Raw genomic sequence first — 20,638 nt, 5'->3', positions numbered from 1 at the left:
GAGTAATGTCTCAAAGATTCTACGCTTTGATCGTTCCCTGGAAGACCAGTAGTAGTTTCCGATGGACATCTGGTGGCATTCTGTAATCTGTGGACTATCAGAGTGACGATGAAACACAGAAATTGCATCGGGATTGAATACAACAGTCACCATGCGCACTTTCCTCCACAGGAGGTATGTCTCAAACAGTCTACGTTTGATCGTTCCCTTTAAGACCAAGAGTAGTTTCCGGTGCTCATCTGGAGACATTCTGTAATCTGTGGAGTATCAGAGTGTTGATGAAACACAGAAATTGCATCGGCATTGAATACATCAGTCACCATGCTCTCTTACCTCCATCTGAGTAATGTCTCTAACAGTCTACGCTTTGATCACTTCCTGGAAGACCAGTAGTAGTTTCCGATGCACATCTGGTGCCATTCTGTAACCTGTGGAGTATCAGAGTGCTGATGAAACACAGAAATTGCATCGGGATTGAATACAACAGTCACCATGCGCACTTTCCTCCACGGGAGGTATGTCTCAAACAGTCTACATTTGATCGTGCCCTTTAAGACCAGTAGTAGTTTTCGATGCACATCTGGTGGCATTCTGTAATCTGTGGACTCTCAGAGTGTTGATGAAACACAGAAATTGCATCAGGATTGAGTACAACAGTGACCATGCGCACTTTCCTCCATGGGAGTAATGTTTCAAACAGTCTACGGTTTGATCGTTCCCTGGAAGACCAGTAGTAGTTTCCGATGCACATCTGGAGACATTCTGTACTCTGTGGACTATCAGACTGTGATGAAACACAGATATTGCATCTGGATTAAATACAAAAGTCACCATGCGCACTTTCCTGCATTGGGAGTAATGTCTCAAACAGTCTACCCTTTGATCGTGCCCTGGAAGACCAGTAGTAGTTTCCGATGCACATCTGGAGACATTCTTTAATCTGTGGAGTATCAGAGTGTTGATGAAACACAGATATTGCAATGGGATTGAATACAACAGTCACCATGCGCACCTTCCTCAATGGGAGTAATGTCTCAAAGAGTTTACGCATTGATCCTTAACTGGAAGACCAGTAGTAGTTTCCGATGCACATCTGGAGGCATTTTGTAATCTGTGGACTATCAGAGTGTTGCTGAAACAGAGAAATTGCATCGGGATTGAATACAACAGTCACCATGCGCATTTTCCTCCATGGGAGTAATGTTTCAAACAGTCTACAGTTTGATCGTTCCCTGGAAGACCATTAGTAGTTTCCGATGCACAGCTGGAGGCATTCTGAAATCTGTGGACTAACTGAGTGTTGATGAAACACAGACATTGCATCGGGATTGAATACAACAGTCACCATGCCCACTTCCCTACATGGGAGTAATTCTCCAACAGTCTACGCTTTGATCATTCCATGGAAGACCAGTAGTAGTTTCCGATGCACATCTGGAGGCATTCTGTAATCTGTAGACTATCATAGTGTTTATGAAACACCCCAATTGCATCGGGATTGAATACAACAGTCACCATGCGCACTTTCCTCCATGGGAGTAATGTCTCTAACAGTCTACGATTTGATCCTTACCTGCAAGACCAGTAGTAGTTTCCAATGCACATCTGGAGGCTTTCTGTAATCTGTGGACTATCAGAGTGTTGATGAAACACAGAAATTGCATCGGGAATGAACACAATAGTCACCATGCGAACTTTCCTCCATGCGAGTAATGTCTCTAACATTCTACGCTTTGATCTTTCCCTGCAAGACCAGTAGTAGTTTCCGATGCACATCTGGAGGCTTTCTCTAATCTGTGGACTATCAGAGTTTTAATGATACACAGAAATTGCATCGGGATTGAATACAACAGTCACCATGCGCACTTTCCTCCATGGGAGTAATGTCTCATACAGTCTACGCTTTGATCGTTCCCTGGAAAACCAGTAATAGTTTCCGATGCACATCTGGAGATGTTCTGTAATCTGTGGCCTATCAGACTGTTAATGAAACACAGAAATTGCATCGGGATTGAATACAACATTCACCAAGCGCACTTTCCTGCATGGGAGTAATTCTCAAACAGTCTACGCTTCGATCGATCCCTGGAAGACCAGTAGTAGTTTCCAATGGACATGTGGTGGCATTCTGTAATCTGTGGACTATCTGAGTGTTGATGAAACACAGAAATTGCATCGGGATTGAATACAACAGTCACCAAGCGCACTTTCCTCGACGGGAGTAATGTCTCTAACAGTCTACGCTTTGATCGTTCTCTGGAAGACCAGTACTAGTTTCCGATGCACATCTGGAGGCATTCTGTTATCTGTGGACTATCAGAGTGTTGCTGAAACACAGAAATTGCATCGGGATTGAATACAACAGTCACCATGCCCACTTCCCTTCATGAGAGTAATTCTCAAACAGTCTACGCTTTGATCATTCCATGGAAGACCAGTTGTAGTTTCCGATGCACATCTGGATTCATTCTGTAATCTGTGGACTATCAGAGTGTTGATGAAACTCAGAAATTGCATCGGGATTGAATACAACAGTCACCATGTTCACTTTCCTCCACGGTAGTAATATCTCAAACAGTCTACGCTTTGATCGTTCCCTGGAAGACCAGTAGTAGTTTCCAATGGACATCTGGTGGCATTCAGTAATCTGTGGACTATCAGAGTGTTGATGAAACACAGAAATTGCATCGGGATTGAATACAACTGTCACCATGCGCACTTTCCTCCATGGGAGTAATTCTCAAACAGTCTACGCTTTGATTATTCCCTGGAAACCAGTAGTAGTATCCGATGCACATCTGGAGGCATTCTGAAATCTGTGGACTAACTGAGTGTTGATGAAACACAGACATTGCATCGGGATTGAATACAACAGTCACCATGCCCACTTCCCTCCATGGGAGTAATTCTCAAACAGTCTACGCTTTGATCATTCCATGGAAGACCAGTAGTAGTTTCCGATTCACATCTGGAGACATTCTGTAATCTGTATACTATCAGAGTGTTGATGAAACACAGAAATTGCATCGGGATTGAATACAACAGTCACCATGCGTACTTTCCTCCATGGGAGTAATGTCTCTAACAGTCTAGGATTTGATCCTTACCTGCAAGACCAGTAGTATTTTCCAGTGCACATCTGGAGGCTTTCTGTAATCTGTGGACTATCAGAGTGTTGATGAAACACAGAAATTGCATCGGGATTGAACACAACAGTCACCATGCGCACTTTCCTCCATGCGAGTAATGTCTCTAACATTCTACGCTTTGATCGTTCCCTGCAAGACCAGTAGTAGTTTCCGATGCACATCTGGAGGCTTTCTCTAATCTGTGGACTATCAGAGTTTTAATGATACACAGAAATTGCATCGGGATTGAATACAACAGTGACCATGCGCACTTTCCTCCATGGGAGTAATGTCTCATACAGTCTACGCTTTGATCGTTCCCTGGAAAACCAGTAATAGTTTCCGATGCACATCTGGAGATGTTCTGTAATCTGTGGCCTATCAGACTTTTAATAAAACACAGAAATTGCATCTGGATTAAATACAACAGTCACCAAGCGCACTTTCCTCCACGGGAGTAATGTCTCTATCAGTCTACGCTTTGATCGTTCTCTGGAAGACCAGTACTAGTTTCCGATGCACATCTGGAGACATTCTGTAATCTGTGGGCTATCAGAGTGTTGATGAAACACAGAAATTGCATCGGGATTGAATACAACAGTCACCATGCGCACCTTCCTCAATGGGAGTAATGTCTCAAAAAGTTTACGCTTTGATCGTTCCCTGGAGGACCAGTAGTAGTTTCCGATGCACATCTGGAGGCATTCTGTAATCTGTGGACTATCCGAGTGCTGATGAAACACAGAAATTGCATCGGGATTGAATACAACAGTCACCATGCGCACTTTCCTGCATTGGGAGTAATGTCTCAAACAGTCTACGCTTTGATCGTTCCCTGGATGATCATTAAAATTTTCCGATGCACATCTCGAGACATTCTTTAATCTGTGGACTATCGGAGTGTTGATGAAACACAGAAATTGCATCGGGATTGAATACAACAGTCAAAATGCGCACCTTCCTCAATGCGAGTAATGTCTCAAACAGTCTACGCTTTGATCGTTCTCTGGAAGACCAGTACTACATTCCGATGCACACCTGGAGGCATTCTGTTATCTGTGGACTATCAGAGTGTTGATGAAACACAGAAATTGCATCGGGATTGAATACAACAGTCACCATGCCCACTTTCCTCCATGGGAGTAATTCTCAAACAGTCTACGCTTTGATCATTCCCTGGAAGATCAGTAAGAGTTTCCGATGCACATCTGGAAGCATTCTGTAATCTGTGGACTATCAGAGTGTTGATGAAACACAGAAATTTCATCGGGATTGAATACAACAGTCACCATGTTCCCTTTCCTCCACGGTAGTAATGTCTCAAACAGTCTACGCTTCGATCGTTCCCGGGAAGACCAGTAGTAGTTTCCAATGCACATCTGGTGGCATTCTGTAATCTGTGGACTATCAGAGTGTTGATGAAACACAGATATTGCATCGGGATTGATTACAACAGTCACGATGCGCACTTTCCTCCATGCGAGTAATGTCTCTAACAGTCTACGCTTTTATCGTTCCCTGCAAGACCAGTAGTAGTTTCCGATGCACATCTGGAGGCTTTCTCTAATCTGTGGACTATCAGACTGTTAATGAAACACAGAAATTGCATCGGGATTGAATACAACAGTCACCAAGCGCACTTTCGTGCATGGGAGTAATTCTCAAACAGTCTACGCTTCGATCGATCCCTGGAAGACCAGTAGTAGTTTCCAATGGACATGTGGGGGCATTCTGTAATCTGTGGACTATCTGAGTGTTGATGAAACACAGAAATTGCATTGGGATTGATTACAACAGTCACCATGCGCACTTTCCTCGACGGGAGAAATGTCTCAAACAGTCTACGCTTTGATCGTTCTCTGGAAGACCAGTACTCGTTTCCGATGCACATCTGGAAGCATTCTGTAATCTGTGGACTATCAGAGTGTTGATGAAACACAGAAATTGCATCGGGATTGAATTCAATAGTCACCATGCGCAACTTCCACCATGGGATTAATGTCTCAATCAGTCTACGCTTTGATCGTTCCCTGGAAGACCAGTAGTAGTTTCCGATGCACATCTGGAGACATTCTGTAATCTGTGGGCTATCAGACTGTTGATGAAACACAGAAATTGCCTCGGGACTAAATACAAAAGTCAACATGCGCAATTTCTTGCATTGGGAGTAATGTCTCAAACAGTCTACGCTTTGATCGTTCCCTGGAAGACCATTAGTAGTTTCCGATGCACACCTGGAGACATTCTTAAATCTGTGGAGTATCAGAGTGTTGATGAAACACAGAAATTCCATCGGCATTGAATACAACAGTCACCATGCGCACCTTTCTCAATGGGAGTAATGTCTCAAAGAGTTTACGCTTTGATCGTTCCCTGGAAGACCAGTAGTAGTTCCCGATGCAAATCTGGAGGCATTTTGTAATCTGTGGACTAATAGAGTATTGATGAAACACAGATATTTCATCGGGATTGAATACAACAGTCACCATGCGCACTTTCCTCCACGGGAGGTATGTCTCAAACAGTCTACGTTTGATCGTTCCCTTGAAAACCAGTAATAGTTTCCGATGCACATCTGGAGATACTCTGTAATCTGTGGCCTATCAGACTGTTAATGAAACACAGGAATTGCATCGGGATTGAATACAACTGTCACCAAGCGCACTTTCCGCCATGGGAGTAATTCTCAAACAGTCTACGCTTTGATCGTGCACTGGAAGACCAGTACTAGTTTTTGATGCACAACTGGAGGCATTCTGTAATCTGTGGACTATCAGGGTGTTGATGAAACACAGAAATTGCATCCAGATTGATTACAACAGTCACCATGCGCACTTTCCTTCACGGGAGTAATGTCTCAAAGAGTCTACGCTTTGATCGTTCTCTGGAAGACCAGTACTTTTTCCGATGCACATCAGGAGGCATTCTGTTATCTGTGGACTATCAGAGTGTTGATGAAACACAGAAATTCCAATGGGATTGAATACATCAGTCACCATGCTCACTTTCCTCCATGGGAGTAACGACTCTAACAGTCTACGCTTTGATCACTTCCTGGAAGACCAGTAGTAGTTTCCGATGCGCATCTGGTGCCATTCTGTAATCTGTGGACTATCAGAGTGTTGATGAAACACAGAAATTGCATCTGGATTGAATACAACAGTCACCATGCGCACTTTCCTCCACGGGAGGTATGTCTCAAACAGTCTACGTTTGATCGTTCCCTTTAAGACCAGTAGTAGTTTCCGATGCACATCTGTTGGCATTCTTTAATCTGTGGACTCTCAGAGTGTTGATGAAATACAGAAATTGCATCGGGATTGAATACAACAGTGACCATGCGCACTTTCCTCCATGGGAGTAATGTTTCAAACAGTCTACGGTTTGATCGTTCCCTGGAAGACCAGTAGTAGTTTCCGATGCACATCTGGAGACATTCTGTAATCTGTGGACTATCAGACTGTGATGAAACACAGATATTGCATCGGGATTAAATACAAAAGTCACCATGCGCACTTTCCTGCATTGGGATTAATGTCTCAAACAGTCTACCATTTGATCGTGCCCTGGAGGACCAGTAGTAGTTTCCGATGCACATCTGGAGACATTCTTTAATCTGTGGAGTATCAGAGTGTTGATGAAACACAGAAATTGCATCGGGATTGAATACAACAGTAACCATGCGCACTTTCCTCCATGGGAGTTATGTTTCAAACAGTCTACAGTTTGATCGTTCCCTGGAAGACCAGTAGTAGTTTCCGATGCACATCTGGAGGAATTCTGAAATCTGTGGACTAACTGAGTGTTGATGAAACACAGACATTGCATCGGGATTGAATACAACAGTCACCATGCGTACTTTCCTCCATGGGAGTAATGTCTCTAACAGTCTAAGATTTGATTCTTACCTGCAAGACCAGTAGTAGTTTCCAATGCACATCTCTAGGCTTTCTGTAATCTGTGGACTATCAGAGTCTTGATGAAACACAGAAATTGCATCGGGATTGAACACAACAGTCACCATGCGCACTTTCCTCCATGCGAGTAATGTCTCTAACAATCTACGCTTTGATCGTTCCCTGCAAGACCAGTAGTAGTTTCCGATTCACATCTGGAGGCTTTCTCTAATCTGTGGACTATCAGAGTTTTAATGATACACAGAAATTGCATCGGGATTGAATACAACAGTCACCATGCGCACTTTCCTCCATGGGATTAATGTCTCATACAGTCTACGCTTTGATCGTTCCCTGGAAAACCAGTAATAGTTTCCGATGCACATCTGGAGATGTTCGGTAATCTGTGGCCTATCAGACTGTTAATGAAACACAGAAATTGCATCGGGATTGCATACAACAGTCACCAAGCGCACTTTCCTGCATGGGAGTAATTCTCAAACAGTCTACGCTTTGATCGTGCCCTGGAAGTCCAGTAGTAGTTTCCGATGCACATCTGGAGGCATTTTGAAATCTGTGGACTAACTGAGTGTTGATGAAACACATAAATTGCATCGGGATTGAATACAACAGTCACCAAGCGCACTTTCCTCCACGGGAGTAATGTCTCTAACAGTCTACGCTTTGATCGATCTCTGGAAGACCAGTAGTAGTTTCCGATGCACATCTGGAGGCATTCTGTTATCTGTGGACTATCGGAGTGTTGCTGAAACACAGAAATTGCATCGGGATTGAATACAACAGTCACCATGCCCACTTTCCTCCATGGGAGTAATTCTCAAACAGTCTACGCTTTGATCATTCCATGAAAGACCAGTAGTAGTTTCCGATGCACATCTGGAGGCATTCTGTAATCTGTGCACTATCAGATTGTTGATGAAACACAGAAATTGCATCGGGATTGAATACAACAGTCACCATGTTCACTTTCCTCCACGGTAGTAATGTCTCAAACAGTCTACGCTTTGATCGTTCCCTGGAAGACCTGTAGTAGTTTCCAATGGACATCTGGTGGCATTTTGTAATCTGTGGACTATCTGAGTGTTGATGAAACACAGAAATTGCATCGGGATTGAATACAATAGTCACCATGCGCACTTTCCTCCTTAGGAGTAATTCTCAAACAGTCTACGCTTTGATCATTCCCTGGACACCAGTAGTAGTTTCCGATGCACATCTGGAGGCATTCTGTAATCTGTGGACTATCAGAGTGTTGATGAAACACAGAAATTGCATCGGGATTGAATACAATAGTCACCATGCGCACCTTCCACCATGGGAGTAATGTCTCAATCAGTCTACGCTTTGATCGTTCCCTGGGAGACCAGTAGTAGTTTCCGATGCACATCTGGAGACATTCTGTAATCTGTGGGCTATCAGACTGTTGATGAAACACAGAAATTGCCTCGGGATTAAATACAAAAGTCAACATGCGCACTTTCTTGCATTGGGAGTAATGTCTCAAACAGTCTACGCTTTGATCGTTCCCTGGAAGACCATTAGTAGTTTCCGATGCACATCTGGAGACATTCTTTATTCTGTGGAGTATCAGAGTGTTGATGAAACACAGAAATTCCATCGGGATTGAATACAACAGTCACCATGTGCACCTTCCTCAATGGGAGTAATGTCTCAAAGAGTTTACGCTTTGATCGTTCCCTGGAAGACCAGTAGTAGTTTCCGATGCACATCTGGAGGCATTTTGTAATCAGTGGACTATCAGAGTATTGATGAAACACAGAAATTCCATCGTTATTCAATACAACTGTCACCATGCCCAGTTTCCTCCATGAGAGTAGTATCTCAAACATTCTACGCTTTGATCGTCCCTGGAAGACCAGAAGTAGTTTCCGATGCACATCTGGAGGCATTCTGCAATCTGTGGACTAACTGAGTGTTGATGAAACAAAGTCATTGCATCGGGATTGAATACAACAGTCACCATGTGCACTTACCTCCATGGGAGTAATGTCTCAAACAGTCTACGCTTTGATCGTTCTCTGGAAGACCAGTACTAGTTTCCTATGCACATCTGGAGGCATTCTGTTATCTGTGGACTATCAGAGTGTTGATGAAACACAGAAATTGGATCGGGATTAAATACAACAGTCACCATGCCCACTTTCCTCCATGTGAGTAATTCTCAAAGAGTCTACGCTTTGATCATTCCCTGGAAGACGAGTAGTAGTTTCCGATGCACATCTGGAGGCATTCTGTAATCTGTGGACTATCACAGTGTTGATGAAACACAGAAATTTCATCGGGATTGAATACAACAGTCACCATGTTCACTTTCCTCCACGGTAGTAATGTCTCAAACAGTCTACGCTTTGATCGTTCCCTGGAAGACCAGTAGTAGTTTCAAATGCACATCTGGTGGCATTCTGTAATCTGTGGACTATCAGAGTGTTGATGAAACACAGAAATTGCATCGGGATTGAATACAACAGTCACCAGGCGCACTTCCCTCCATGGGAGTAATGTCTCAAACAGTCTACGATTTGATCGTTCCCTGCAAGACCAGTAGTAGATTCCAATGCACATCTGGAGGCTATCTATAATCTGTGGACTATCAGAGTGATGATGAAACACAGAAATTACATCGGGATTGAATACAACAGTCACCATGCGCACTTTCCTCCATGGGAGTAATGTCTCAAACATTCTACGCTTTGATCGTTCCCTTGAAAACCAGTAATAGTTTCCGATGCACATCTGGAGATATTCTGTAATCTGTGGGCTATCAGACTGTTAATGAAACACAGAAATTGCATCGGGATTGAATACAACAGTCACCATGCGCACTTTCCTCCTTGGGAGTAATTCTCAAACAGTCTACCCTTTGACCATTCCCTGGAAGACCAGTAGTAGTTTCCGATGCACATCTGGAGGCATTCTGTAATCTGTGGACTATCAGAGAGTTGTGAAACACAGAAATTGCATCGGCATTGAATACAACATTCACCATGCGCACTTTCCTTCATGGAAGTAATGTCTCAAACAGTTTACGCTTTGATCGTTCCCTGGAAGACCAGTAGTAGTTTCCGATGGACGTCTGGTGGCATTCTGTAATCTGTGGTCTATCTGAGTGTTGATGAAGCACAGAAATTGCATTAGGATTGAATACAACAGTCACCATGTTCACTTTCCTCCATGGGAGTAATGTCTCAAACATTCTACGATTTGATCGTTCCCTGCAAGACCAGTAGTAGTTTCCGATGCACTTCTGGAGGCTTTCTGTAATCTGGGGACTATCAGAATGATGATGAAACACAGAAATTGCATCGGGATTGAATACAACAGTCACCATGTTCACTTTCCTCCACGGTAGTAATGTCTCAAACAGTCTACGCTTTGATTGTTCCCTGGAAGACCAGTAGTAGTTTCCAATGCACATCTGGAGATATTCTGTAATCTGTGGACTATCAGACTGTTGATGAAACACAGTAATTGCATCGGGATTGAATACAACAGTCACCATGTGCACCTTCCTCAATGGGAGTAATGTCTCAAAGGGTTTACGCTTTGATCGTTCCCTGGAAGACCAGTAGTACTTTCCGATGCACATCTGGAGGCATTTTGTAATCTGTGGACTATCAGAGTATTGATGAAACACAGATATTCCATCGGGATTCAATACAACAGTCACCTTGCGCACTTTCCTCCATGAGAGTAGTGTCTCAAACAGTCTACGCTTTGATCGTTCTCTGGAAGACCAGTACTAGTTTCTGATGCACATCTGGAGGCATTCTGTTATCTGTGGACTATCAGAGTGTTAATGAAACACAGAAATTGCATCGGGATTGAATACAACAGTCACCAGGCGCACTTCCCTCCATGGGAGTAATGTCTCAAACAGTCCACGATTTGATCGTTCCCTGCAAGACCAGTAGTAGTTTCCAATGCACATCTGGAGGCTTTCTGTAATCAGTGGACTATCAGAGTGATGATGAAACACAGAAATTGCATCGGGATTGAATACAAAAGTAACCATGCGCACTTTCCTCCCTGGGATTAATGTCTCATACAGTCTACGCTTTGATCGTTCCCTGGAAGACCAGTAGTAGTTTCCGATGCACATATGGAGATATTCTGTAATCTGTGGTCTATCAGAGTGTTGATGAAGCACAGAAATTGCATCAGGATTGAATACAACAGTCACCATGTGCACTTTCCTCCATGGGAGTAATGTCTCAAACATTCTACGATTTGATCGTTCCCTGCAAGACCAGTAGTAGTTTCCGATGCACTTCTGGAGGCTTTCTGTAATCTGGGGACTATCAACGTTTTGATGAAACACAGAAATTGCATTGGGATTGAATACAACAGTCACCAGGCGCACTTCCCTCCATGGGAGTAATGTCTCAAAAAGTCTACGATTTGATCGTTCCCTGCAAGAACAGTAGTAGTTTCCAATGCACATCTGGAGGCTTTCCGTAATCAGTGGACTATCAGAGTGATGATGAAACACAGAAATTGCATCGGGATTGAATACAAAAGTAACCATGAGCACTTTCCTCCATGGGATTAATGTCTCAAACAGTCTACGCTTTGATCGTTCCCTGGAAGACCAGTAGTAGTTTCCAATGCACATCTGGTGGCATTCTGTAATCTGTGGACTGTTAGAGTGTTGATGAAACACAGTAATTGCATCGGGATTGAATACAACAGTCACCATGTGCACCTTCCTCAATGGGAGTAATGTCTCAAAGAGTTTACGCTTTGATCGTTCCCTGGAAGACCAGTAGTAGTTTCCGATGCACATCTGGAAGCATTTTGTAATCAGTGGACTATCAGAGTATTGATGAAACACAGATATTCCATCGGGATTCAATACAACAGTCACCATTCGCACTTTCCTCCATGAGAGTAGTGTCTCAAACAGTCTACGCTTTGATCGTTCTCTGGAAGACCAGTACTAGTTTCTGATGCACATCTGGAGGCATTCTGTTATCTGTGGACTATCAGAGTGTTAATGAAACTCAGAAATTGCATCGGGATTGAATACAAGAGTCACCATGTTCACTTTCCTCCACGGTAGTAATGTCTCAAACAGTCTACGCTTTGATTGTTCCCTGGAAGACCAGTAGTAGTTTCCAATGCACATCTGGTGGCATTCTGTAATCTATGGACTATCAGAGTGTTGATGAAACACAGATATTGCATCGGGAATGATTACAACAGTCACCATGCGCACTTTCCTCCATGCGAGTAATGTCTCTAACAGTCAACGCTTTGATCGTTCCATGCAAGACCAGTAGTAGTTTCCGATGCACGTCTGGAGGCTTTCTCTAATCTGTGGACTATCAGAGTGTTGATGAAACACAGAAATTGTATCGGGATTGAATACAACAGTCACCATGCGCACTTTCCTCCATGGGAGTAATGTCTCATACAGTCTACGCTTTGATCGTTCCCTGGAAAACCAGTAATAGTTTCCGAAGCACATCTGGAGATATTCTGTAATCTGTGGCCTATCAGACTGTTAATGAAACACAGAAATTGCATCGGGATTGAATACAAAAGTCACCAAAGGCACTTTCCTGCATGGGAGTAATTCTCAAACAGTCTACGCTTTGATCATGCCCTGGAAGACCAGTAGTAGTTTCCGATGCACATCTGGAGGCATTGTGTAATCTGTGGACTATCAGAGTGTTGATGAAACACAGAAATTGCATCGGGATTGATTACAACCGTCACCATGCGCACTTTCCTCGACGGCAGTAATGTCTCAAACAGTCTACGCTTTGATCGTTCTCTGGAAGACCAGTACTCGTTTCCGATCCACATCTGGAGGCATTCTGTTATCTGTGGACTATCAAAGTGTTGATGAAACACAGAAATTGCATAGGGATTGAATAGAACAGTCACCATGCGCACTTTCCTCCTTGGGAGTAATTCTCAAACAGTCTACCCTTTGATCATTCCCTGGAAGACCAGCAGTAGTTTCCGATGCACATCTGGAGGCATTCTGTAATCTGTGGACTATCAGAGTGTTGATGAAGCACAGAAATTGCATCAGGATTGAATACAACAGTCACCATGCGCACTTTCCTCCATGGGAGTAATGTCTCAAACATGCTACGATTTGTTCGTTCCCTGCAAGACCAGTACTAGTTTCCGATGCACTTTTGGAGGCTTTCTGTAATCTGGGGACTATCAGAGTTTTGATGAAACACAGAAATTGCAATGGGATTGAATACAACAGTCACCAGGCGCACTTCCCTCCATGGGAGTAATGTCTCAAACAGTCTACGATTTGATCGTTCCCTGCAAGACCAGTAGTAGTTTACAATGCACATCTGGAGGCTTCTGTAATCAGTGGACCATCAGAGTGATGATGAAACACAGAGATTGCATCGGGATTGAATACAAAAGTAACCATGCGCACTTTCCTCCATGGGATTAATGTCTCAAACAGTCTACGCTTTGATCGTTCCCTGGAAGACCAGTAGTAGTTTCCGATGCACATCTGGAGATATTCTGTAATCTGTGGACTATCAGACTGTTGATGAAACACAGTAATTGCATCGGGATTGAATACAACAGTCACCATGTGCACCTTCCTCAATGGGAGTAATGTCTCAAAGAGTTTACGCTTTGATCGTTCCCTGGAAGACCAGTAGTAGGTTCCGATGCACTTCTGGAGGCATGTTGTAATCTGTGGACTATCAGAGTATTGATGAAACCCAGATATTCCATCGGGATTCAATACAACAGTCACCATGCGCACTTTCCTCCATGAGAGTAGTGTCTCAAACAGTCTACGCTTTGATCGTTCTCTGGAAAACCAGTAGTAGTTTCTGATGCACATCTGGAGGAATTCTGTTATCTCTGGACGATCAGAGTGTTGATGAAACACAGAAATGGCATCGGGATTGAATACAACAGTCACCATGCCCACTTTCCTCCATGGGCGTAATTCTCAAACAGTCTACCCTTTGATCGTTCCCTGGAAGACCAGTAGTAGTTTCCATTGCACATCTAGTGGCATTCTGTAATCTGTGGACTGTTAGAGTGTTGATGAAACACAGAAATTGCATCGGGATTGAATACAACAGTCACCATGCCCACTTTCCTCCATGGGCGTAATTCTCAAAGAGTCTACGCTTTGATCATTCCCTGGAAGACCAGTAGTAGTTTTCGATGCACATCTGGAGGCATTCTGTAATCTGTGGACTATCAGAGTGTTGATGAAACACAGATATTTCATCGGGATTGAATACAACAGTCACCAGGCGCACTTCCCTCCATGGGAGTAATGTCTCAAACAGTCTACGATTTGATCGTTCCCTGCAAGACCAGTAGTAGTTTCCAATGCACATCTGGAGGCTTTCTGTAATCAGTGGACTATCAGAGAGATGATGAAGCACAGAAATTGCATCGGGATTGAATACAAAAGTAACCATGCGCACTTTCCTCCATGGGATTAATGTCTCAAACAGTCTACACTTTGATCGTTCCCTGGAAGACCAGTAGTAGTTTCCGATGCACATCTGGAGATATTCTGTAATCTGTGGTCTATCAGAGTGTTGATGAAGCACAGAAATTGCATCAGGATTGATTACAACAGTCACCATGCGCACTTTCCTCCATGGGAGTAATATCTCAAACATTCTACGATTTGATCGTTCCCTGCAAGACCAGTAGTAGTTTCCGATGCACTTCTGGAGGCTTTCTGTAATCTGGGGACTATCAGAGCTTTGATGAAACACAGAAATTGCATTGGGATTGAATACAACTGTCACCAGGCGCACTTCCCTCCATGGGAGTAATGTCTCAAACAGTCTACGATTTGATCGTTCCCTGCAAGACCAGTAGTAGTTTCCAATGCACATCTGGAGGCTTTCTGTAATCAGTGGACTATCAGAGTGATGATGAAACACAGAAATTGCATCGGGATTGAATACAAAAGTAACCATGCGCACTTTCCTCCATGGGATTAATGTCTCAAAGAGTCTACGCTTTGATCGTTCCCTGGAAGACCAGTAGTAGTTTCCGATGCACATCTGGATATATTCTGTAATCTGTGGACTATCAGACTGTTGATGAAACACAGTAATTGCATCGGGATTGAATACAACAGTCACCATGTGCACCTGCCTCAATGGGAGTAATGTCTCAAAGAGTTTACGCTTTGATCGTTCACTGGAAGACCAGTAGTAGTTTCCGATGCACATCTGGAGGCATTTTGTAATCTGTGGACTATCAGAGTATTGATTAAACACAGATATTCCATCGGGATTCAATACAACAGTCACCATGCGCACTTTCCTCCATGAGAGTAGTGTCTCAAACAGTCTACGCTTTGATCGTTCTCTGGAAAACCAGTACTAGTTTCTGATGCACATCTGCAGGCATTCTGTTATCTGTGGACTATCAGAGTGTTGATGAAACACAGAAATTGCATCGGGATTGAATACAACAGTCACCATGCCCACTTTCCTCCATTGGCGTAATTCTCAAAGAGTCTACGCTTTGATCATTCCCTGGAAGACCAGTAGTAGTTTCCGATGCACATCTGGAGGCATTCTGTAATCTGTGGACTATCAGAGTGTTGATGAAACACAGAAATTTCATCGGGATTCAATACAACAGTCACCATGTTCACTTTCCTCCACGGTAGTAATGTCTCAAACAGTCTACGCTTTGATTGTTCCCTGGAAGACCAGTAGTAGTTTCCAATGCACATCTGGTGGCATTCTGTAATCTGTGGACTATCAGAGTGTTGATGAAACACAGATATTTCATCGGGATTGTTTACAACAATCACCATGCCCACTTTCCTCCATGCGAGTAATGTCTGTAACAGTCTACGCTTTGATCGTTCCCTGCAAGACCAGTAGTAGTTTCCGACGCACATCTGGAGGCTTTCTCTAATCTGTGGACTATCAGAGTGTTGATGAAACACAGAAATTGCATCGGGATTGAATACAACAGTCACCATGCGCCTTTTCACCCATGGGAGTAATGTCTCATACAGTCTACGCTTTGATCGCTCCCTGGAAAATTAGTAATAATTTCCGATGCACATCTGGGGATATTCTGTAATCTGTGGCCTATCAGACTGTTAATGAAACACAGAAATTGCATCGGGATTGAATACAACAGTCACCAAGGGCACTTTCCTCGACGGGAGTAATGTCTCAAACAGTCTACGCTTTGATCGTTCTCTGGAAGACCAGTACTCGTTTCCAATGCACATCTGGAGGCATTCCGTTATCTGTGGACTGTCAGGGTGTTGATGAAACACAGAAATTCCATCGGGATTGAATACAGCAGTCACCATGCGCACTTTCCTCCATGAGAGTAGTGTCTCAAACATTCTACGCTTTGATCGTCCCTGGAAGACCAGAAGTAGTTTCCGATGCACATCTGGAGGCATTCTGAAATCTGTGGACTTACTGAGTGTTGATGAAACACAGAAATTGCATCGGTATTGAAGACAACAGTCACCAAGCGCACTTTCCTACACGGGAGTAATGTCTCTAACAGTCTACGCCTTGATCGTTCTCTGGAAGACCAGTACTAGTTTCCGATGCACATCTGGAGGCATTCTGTTATCTGTGGACTATGAGAGTGTTGCTGAAACACAGAAATTGCATCGGGATTGAATACAACAGTCACCATGCCCACTTTAATCCATGGGAGTAATTCTCGAACAGTCTACGCTTTGATCATTCCCTGGAAACCAGTACTACATTCCGATGCACATCTGGAGGCATTCTGTAATCTGGGGACCATCAGAGTGTTGATGAAACACAGAAATGGCATAGGGATTCAATACAATAGTCACCATGCGCACCTTCCTCCACGCTAGTAATGTCTCCATCAGTCTACGCGTTGATCGTTCTCTGGAAGAACAGTAGTAGTTTCCGATGGACATCTGGTGGCATTCTGTAATCTGTGGACTGTTAGAGTGTTGATGAAACACAGAAATTGCATCGGGATTGAATACAACAGTCACCATGCGCACTTTCCTCTATGGGAGGAATGTCTCTAACAGTCTACGCTTTGATCGTTCCCTGCAAGACCAGTAGTAGTTTCCGATGCACATCTGGAGGCTTTCTGTAATCTGTGGACTATCAGAGTGTTGTGAAACACAGAAATTGCATCGGGATTGAATACAACAGTCACCATGCGCACTTTCCTTCACGGGAGTAATGTCTCAAACATTCTACGATTTGATCGTCCCCTGCAAGACCAGTAGTAGTTTCCGATGAACATCTGGCGGCTTTCTGTAATCTGGGGACTATCAGAGTTTTGATGAAACACAGAAATTGCATCGGGATTGAATATAACAGTCACCATGCGCACTTCCCTCCATGGGAGTAATGTCTCAAACAGTCTACGATTTGATCGTTCCCTGCAAGACCAGTAGTAGTTTCCAATGCACATCTGGAGGCTTTCTGTAATCAGTGGACTATCAAAGTGATGATGAAACACAGAAATTGCATCGGGATTGAATACAAAAGTAACCATGCGCACTTTCCTCCATGGGATTAATGTCTCAAACAGTCTACACTTTGATCGTTCCCTGGAAGACCAGTAGTAGTTTCCGATGCACATCTGGAGATATTCTGTAATCTGTGGTCTATCAGAGTGTTGATGAAGCACAGAAATTGCATCAGGATTGATTACAACAGTCACCATGCGCACTTTCCTCCATGGGAGTAATGTCTCAAACATTCTACGATTTGATCGTTCCCTGCAAGACCAGTAGTAGTTTCCGATGCACTTCTGGAGGCTTTCTGTAATCTGGGGACTATCAGAGCTTTGATGAAACACAGAAATTGCTTTGGGATTGAATACAACTGTCACCAGGCGCACTTCCCTCCATGGGAGTAATGTCTCAAACAGTCTACGATTTGATCGTTCCCTGCAAGACCAGTAGTAGTTTCCAATGCACATCTGGAGGCTTTCTGTAATCAGTGGACTATCAGAGTGATGATGAAACACAGAAATTGCATCGGGATTGAATACAAAAGTAACCATGCGCACTTTCCTCCATGGGATTAATGTCTCAAAGAGTCTACGCTGTGATCGTTCCCTGGAAGACCAGTAGTAGTTTCCGATGCACATCTGGATATATTCTGTAATCTATGGACTATCAGACTGTTGATGAAACACAGTAATTGCATCGGGATTGAATACAACAGTCACCATGTGCACCTTCCTCAATGGGAGTAATGTCTCAAAGAGTTTACGCTTTGATCGTTCACTGGAAGACCAGTAGTAGTTTCCGATGCACATCTGGAGGCATTTTGTAATCTGTGGACTATCAGAGTATTGATGAAACACAGATATTCCATCGGGATTCAATACAACAGTCACCATGCGCACTTTCCTCCATGAGAGTAGTGTCTCAAACAGTCTACGCTTTGATCGTTCTCTGGAAAACCAGTACTAGTTTCTGATGCACATCTGCAGGCATTCTGTTATCTGTGGACTATCAGAGTGTTGATGAAACACAGAAATTGCATCGGGATTGAATACAACAGTCACCATGCCCACTTTCCTCCATTGGCGTAATTCTCAAAGAGTCTACGCTTTGATCATTCCCTGGAAGACCAGTAGTAGTTTCCGATGCACATCTGGAGGCATTCTGTAATCTGTGGACTATCAGAGTGTTGATGAAACACAGAAATTTCATCGGGATTCAATACAACAGTCACCATGTTCACTTTCCTCCACGGTAGTAATGTCTCAAACAGTCTACGCTTTGATTGTTCCCTGGAAGACCAGTAGTAGTTTCCAATGCACATCTGGTGGCATTCTGTAATCTGTGGACTATCAGTGTGTTGATGAAACACAGATATTGCATCGGGATTGATTACAACAGTCACCATGCCCACTTTCCTCCATGCGAGTAATGTCTGTAACAGTCTACGCTTTGATCGTTCCCTGCAAGACCAGTAGTAGTTTCCGATGCACATCTGGAGGCTTTCTCTAATCTGTGGACTATCAGAGTGTTGATGAAACACAGAAATTGCATCGGGATTGAATACAACAGTCACCATTCGCCCTTTCACCCATGGGAGTAATGTCTCATACAGTCTACGCTTTGATCGTTCCCTGGAAAATTAGTAATAATTTCCGATGCACATCTGGAGATATTCTGTAATCTGTGGCCTATCAGACTGTTAGTGAAACACAGAAATTGCATCGGGATTGAATACAACAGTCACCAAGGGCACTTTCCTCGACGGGAGTAATGTCTCAAACAGTCTACGCTTTGATCGTTCTCTGGAAGACCAGTACTCGTTTCCGATGCACATCTGGAGGCATTCTGTTATCTGTGGACTGTCAGAGTGTTGATGAAACACAGAAATTCCATCGGGATTGAATACAGCAGTCACCATGCGCACTTTCCTCCATGAGAGTAGTGTCTCAAACATTCTACGCTTTGATCGTCCCTGGAAGACCAGAAGTAGTTTCCGACGCACATCTGGAGGCATTCTGAAATCTGTGGACTTACTGAGTGTTGATGAAACACAGAAATTGCATCGGTATTGAAGACAACAGTCACCAAGCGCACTTTCCTACACGGGAGTAATGTCTGTAACAGTCTACGCCTTGATCGTTCTCTGGAAGACCAGTACTAGTTTCCGATGCACATCTGGAGGCATTCAGTTATCTGTGGACTATGAGAGTGTTGCTGAAACACAGAAATTGCATCGGGATTGAATACAACAGTCACCATGCCCACTTTAATCCATGGGAGTAATTCTCGAACAGTCTACGCTTTGATCATTCCCTGGAAACCAGTACTACTTTCCGATGCACATCTGGAGGCATTCTGTAATCTGGGGACCATCAGAGTGTTGATGAAACACAGAAATGGCATCGGGATTCAATACAATAGTCACCATGCGCACCTTCCTCCACGCTAGGAATGTCTCAATCAGTCTACGCGTTGATCGTTCTCTGGAAGAACAGTAGTAGTTTCCGATGGACATCTGGTGGCATTCTGTAATCTGTGGACTGTTAGAGTGTTGATGAAACACAGAAATTGCATCGGGATTGAATACAATAGTCACCATGCGCACTTTCCTCTATGGGAGTAATGTCTCTAACAGTCTACGCTTTGATCGTTCCCTGCAAGACCAGTAGTAGTTTCCGATGCACATCTGGAGGCTTTCTGTAATCTGTGGACTATCAGAGTGTTGTGAAACACAGAAATTGCATCGGGATTGAATACAACAGTCACCATGCGCACTTTCCTTCACGGGAGTAATGTCTCAAACATTCTACGATTTGATCGTCCCCTGCAAGACCAGTAGTAGTTTCCGATGAACATCTGGCGGCTTTCTGTAATCTGGGGACTATCAGAGTTTTGATGAAACACAGAAATTGCATCGGGATTGAATATAACAGTCACCATGCGCACTTCCCTCCATGGGAGTAATGTCTCAAACAGTCTACGATTTGATCGTTCCCTGCTAGACCAGTAGTAGTTTCCGATGCACTTCTGGAGGCATTCTGTAATCTGTGGACTATCAGTGTGTTGATGGAACACAGAAATTGCATCGGGATTGAATACAAAAGTCACCA

The sequence above is a fragment of the Schistocerca gregaria genome, unplaced genomic scaffold (assembly GCF_023897955.1).
Source record: "Schistocerca gregaria isolate iqSchGreg1 unplaced genomic scaffold, iqSchGreg1.2 ptg000077l, whole genome shotgun sequence".
In the NCBI taxonomy this organism is placed as follows: domain Eukaryota; kingdom Metazoa; phylum Arthropoda; class Insecta; order Orthoptera; family Acrididae; genus Schistocerca; species Schistocerca gregaria.
Note: the sequence above shows the minus strand (reverse complement) of the source record.